Here is a 6,000-nt window from a genome sequence, read left to right as displayed (position 1 = left end):
CCAAGGCCCAATAGTTAAAAGCCCATCTAAGCTCCATTCACGATGTAGACTTACAGAACATCAGACACCCTAAAAGAAAAAAATCACAACTGATTGTAGTTTTGAAACTCAGCTTATACCTCTTTCAACAAGTGCAAACATATATCCTGTGATAGATTTGTTTTTGTTAAGATTAACTACATAATCTGAGTCAACATATCCTCTAACAATAAAATCTGATCCTCATAACACAATGCAGCACTTATGGTCCCCTTTATGTATCTCAAGACCCTTTTCATAACATTCCAATGCTCTTTACCATAACACAATGCAACATTCAGCCCCTGTTTGAGACTGTATAAAGATTTGTTCAACCTAAAAACTAAGTTTTATTTTTTTTTTTCCTTCAAAACCCTTTGATTGGAGCATATATATATTTCTCTTTAAGATCTCTATGAAGAAAAGCAGTCTTCACATCTAGCTGCTCTAGATGTAGGTCAAATACAACACATATTATCAGGACTACTCAAATTGTAGTAATTCGAATAACATGAGAAAATATCTCATTAAAATCAATCTTTTCTTTCTAAGTATATCATTTTACCACCAGTCTTACACAATACCACTTCACTTGATCATCGCTATTATGCTTGATCTTATATACCCATTTGTTATCAATAGGCTTCTTTACTTGTGGTAATGACACAAGTTTTTAAGTCTTGTTCTTATGAGGAGTTTCAATTTTTTCTTGCATTACTATCATCTACTGAGATGGATTTGAACTGTTCATTGTTTCTTGAAGAGTTGATGACTTCTCATCCTTTGTTAGAAGACGGTATGTAACATTACTTTCCATAACATAATTCGAGTGCCAACCTGGCCGTTTTGTTAAGTGACTTGATCGACGAATTTTTTGTTAGATATGAGCCCTAAAGATAAATTCTAGTGAAACAAAGGGACTCGATCTTATAATTCTTTAAATATTATTTAATGGCAAATTTATATTTTATTTAAATTGCAATATGATTTAAATTATAAAACATACATCCATTAGTATAATAAGGAGTGAATACCATTCTTAAGAGTTAAGAATACGAGTTACGGATAATCCATAGTTCATTATACTATAAACATGTTCTTGGCTGTAGAATTCCTAATCTGGATAATAGCAACTCGTAAAGTCCAGCACATCGTCTTCTTCCTTATTTAGTATGAGATACTGAAAAATAAGGTTGGTGAGTCTCGTACTATTCTGTATAAGATATAGAAGGAAGATGAGTAGGTGCTCGTTACAAGAACGATTTCACTGAATGAGACTGTTAACATTAAATCACATGGGTTATTTCTCACGGGTCAATGATTTAATGTTAGCTGCGATTTTGCAACTAGTCCTTAGACCTGAGATGACATGGATATCTGTGTATTGGTGGATTAAGATATCAATAATTATTCTAATCATGAATAATCATACATATCTATGTGCCTGATTCAGTGATACATGAGGTATATGTGTATTAGACATGGAATCTATCACCTCGAGATTTATGAGGAAGATATCCTATACAATCCAATAATCACTTGACAATAAATCATTGACCAAGGTAATATGACGATATAATTTGTTCTATAAAGGTTGTGTCATAATTAATCAAGATTGATTTTGGATTTGGTTATATGACGAGATTAAGAGATTCGACCTGCTGACCATGATCTCATATCTTGTCGGGATATAGGATGATAAATGGACCGTATTGCATGGTAAAGTAGTAAAAAATTCACAATGCCCGCTTCACAATAAATTGGGTAATCATGACATATTGCTAGATATCACTCATAATTTACGAGAATTAATTGTTGATTATTCTCGTTGCCAATTTATTTGTGAACCCAGAAAGTGCCACCCAAAAAAAATCACTTTCAAAGAGAAAATAAATAAATTAATAATTTTATAATTACTAATAATAGTGCATTTATTTATTGGATAAATAAGAATAATTAAATAATTATATTATGAATATAATCGTTTAATCATTAATTGGGTTAGGGCCTTTTGTTAGCACATTAGGCTTGGCCAATAGCACTATTGGATTCAAGTTAACTTAAATGATTTGGGTTTAACCCAATAGCATTAAATGGAATGGGCTTGAGAAACCCAACCCATTTAATGTATATATAAAAGCTCTAAATCTCTACATTCACAACACTTGAGTCTTCTTGATTCACTTGAATGTTGAGAGAGTTTTTGGAGAAGTGTTTTTGAATCTAAAAGGTAAGTTGAAAATTTTTGTGAATTTTTTTTTTTCACTTATCTCTCTCTTTGATATTCTTGGATAGAAGTGGTTTCAGGTGGACCGACTCGGCATCCTACACTTGGAGGATTAAACGGCGGGAAATCTAACGGTGAAATCGAATTTCATCAAAGAGGTAACCTTTCGTTTTTGTTTTCAATTTTATTAAACCATAATTTCTGAAAAACGGGATACCTGGAAACTAAATTTAATTTTCACTACGCATATGATAAGATCTATGTATCCCAACATTTTTGATGTCCCAGACACAACTGGTTCTTGATTTTCATGCTCTGGTACTGGTTTAGAAGAATCATTTTGTTTATATTCCTTTTCTACCTATACCACTATAGTCTCTGAATTTTCTTTCACCGTGCTATCATCACATTCTTTTCATTATAATTTATCTTCTACAAAGATAATATCAATGCTGACTATAACTTTGTGGGAATTGGGATCTCACAAGCGATACCCTTTCACTCCGACAGCGTACCCTAAGAAAAAACAGTTCTTGAATTTTGGATCCAACTTTGTAGTTTATTGGGCATTGTACATTACGTACACTAGACTTCCAAATACATAGAGGTTTAAATAATCAGCTTTCTTCTCAGTCCACATCTCTATTGGTGTCTTCAACTTAATTGAAGTTGATGGGGCCTGATTTATCACATAACATACAGTATTAACTGCTTCTTCCTAGAAAAACTTTTCTATGCTTGCACCTCACAACATTGCTTTTGTTCTTTTTAACAAAGTTTTATTCATCCGCTCTGCGATTCCATTTTATTAAGGAATGTATATCGTAGTGAACTGTCTTTCGATGCCTTTCTGATTGTAAAATTCAATAAACTCATTACTAGTATATTCTCTTTCATTATTTGACCTCTAACACTTGATCTTATTTCTAGATTCAAGTTCCACATGCGCTTTGTATACTTTAAGACTGAAAACACATCTGCATTCCTCTTCATAGGATACACCCAACATTCCCTAGAATAGTCATCTATGAAGGACACAAAGTGTTTCGTTCCTACTAGGGACAATACTAGTGCTTGTCATAAATCAAAGTGAACAAATTCTAGAAATTCTTTGCTTCTAGAATTTGATGTGTTGAACTTCAACCTATGCTGCTTACTTGTAACACAATGCTCATAAAAGGGTAAGGATACCTTTGTGAGACCCGAAAGTAGATTCTGCTCCATAATAATTTTCATTCATTATTCAGACATATGTCCAAGTTTCTGATGTCACACTGTTGTAAATCTTTCACTTGGATTACTTGAAGTAATTGATGCTCATTTTTCTAGCAAAATCTCTCTTTTCAACATGTATAACCTTGCAGTCACTTTTCTGCTTTCATTAGTACAAACGCTTCTCAAATAACTTTCATGATCTCTTTCTCAACCACAATTTTGCAGTCAAGTTCATGTAGTTGTCTTAAAGATAACAAGTTCTTCCTTAGGGCTTCCACACGCTACACTTTTAGAGTAGTGCGAATTGTACCATCATGGAACTTCAACTTTATGGTTCCAATACTGACAATCTTTAAGGTATGATCATTATAGCTGTACACAGATCCTTCAGAGACAGGTTCATAATGATGGAATCATTCTATTCGAGAGGTCATGTGAAATGTGGCTTTAGAGTCAATAAACCATACATCAACAAATCTTTTTCTGGCTTTATAAGTCGTCCCTGCTTTAAAATATAGTGCATCACCTTCACCTAAGGTACTTACTACATTTTCTTGAGGACTATAATTTTTCTTATTCAAATTCCAGTAATCCTTCTTTAGGTGACCCCTCTTGCTACAATAGTAACATTTTAGGTTCTTCTTATTTCTTAACTTTAGCCTTCCATTATTCTAACTCCCACTTGAATCATGTTTCGTTAATCTCCCTCTCACAACCGTTAGTGTCTCCACTTGTTGCAAACTGGCCAACTTGTCTTCTTTGTTTTTGCGTCGATTTTCTTCTTCCAAAATAACAACTGCAATATTATCAAAGACTAAGATTTTTGTAACGGAATTATTTGTCAAATTGATGATGACTTGATCATATGAATCTGGTAGACTTTAAAGTAAAAGTTCAGCACGCACATTTGTCTCCATTTTATAACCCAAAGATATGAGCTGAGAAAATAGAGTATTTAAAGTGTTAATGTGTTCTGTCACTAAAATAGATTCTGATATCTATAAAGTATATAATTTTTTTTAAGGAAATTTTTGTTGTAAAGTATTTTGTTCTCGTACAATTTTGTAAAATGATCCCAAATATCATTTGTCATTTTCTTATCTCCTATCCTAGACAATATTTTATTTGCTAGTGCCAGATGAAGATTCGCAACAACATTCCCATCTATCTCATTCCACTTAATGTTATATGTGAAGTCTCCTGATCTATCGCTGATGGCCGCTAGACAATTATCTTTTCTCAAGATAGCCTTCATTTTCAATTTTCATAGTGAAAAATTTCTCTTGTTGAACTTTTCAATATCAAATTTTGCCACCATTGATTCTATCACGAACTGATTTGAGCACAAAATTAGCTCCCACTATTTCATGTGAACAGTAATTGTACTTGTGAATAGTACCTATATATACGTGAATAGTATCCAATATCTTCCAAAAGAGTTATTAATAATCTAACTTATTTTTTGATATACAAGATCCACTTTTATAGTGACAACCACAGAGCATACGATTAGTAGATATATAAACATCTCAATGTAGGTTCTAATACAACTTGTTGTAAAATAACACCTAATTGGAGAAGAGTCATAATTAATAATTTGAGAAAAATAGTAATAATAAATAAAATTAGACACACATATTTTATGTGAAACCCCCCTCTCCAACAAATTAGGGTAAAAATTACAGGCAAAGATAATAAAATTTATTATAAAAAACAATAAGAGTTACACATTTACTCTAAATTATAAAGAGATAACAACAATAATCTCCCTTACAAATAAGTGAAAACTCTCTCAATAATTCTCTCTCCAACTCTCTATAAATGGGCCTCTATTTCCTTGCATGTTTGGCGTCGCCTAAAATTTTAGTTGCCGCATTTGTTAAAATTACGATTGCTGCTTTAATTGCAGCTACTGTATGAAATACGACTGACAACTCTTCCTTCTTCTTCTTTCACAAATGTTAAAAAGACTGCCAGCTTCTTCTTTCTTGATAATTTTAAAAATTACCTAAAGTGATTTTGTTTAGGTTTAGAGTTTTAACAAATTGTCAAACCAAGTGTACGGTCAATTCCCAAATGAAACTAAGTTTTTATTGTTTGAAGTTTTTATTTAGTTGTAAAACTATAAATTTTAATTGTTTATTAAGTAAATAAAAAATTCACAATTTTTTATTTAAATGATTATAGTAAAACCTTTGAAATTGTGAAAATGATATCAACTTTTTTACCTCACGTTCAACTATGCAAACTAGTAATTTTGAAGGGTTAGTTTATTTGACAACTCTCAAGTTTTTTAAAGTTATTTTTTATAAAAATAAAAATTTGTTATTGTTGTTTGTATATATACTTTTTTTTAAAATTATTATAATTGAAATTCAAATTGTTAAGTCATGATTTAAGTATTCTAAAATATATAGTAGTTTGGTTATTATTTAGATAATAAGTAAATTGTCAAAAGTGGGTTTAATTTGAAAAACATATTTCAAACCGCCAAAATCGATTATTGCACACCTCTAATTTGGGCAATGCATTGCCTTCGG

This window comes from Diospyros lotus, chromosome 1 (assembly GCF_014633365.1).
Source record: "Diospyros lotus cultivar Yz01 chromosome 1, ASM1463336v1, whole genome shotgun sequence".
Taxonomy (NCBI): Eukaryota; Viridiplantae; Streptophyta; class Magnoliopsida; order Ericales; family Ebenaceae; genus Diospyros; species Diospyros lotus.
Note: the sequence above shows the minus strand (reverse complement) of the source record.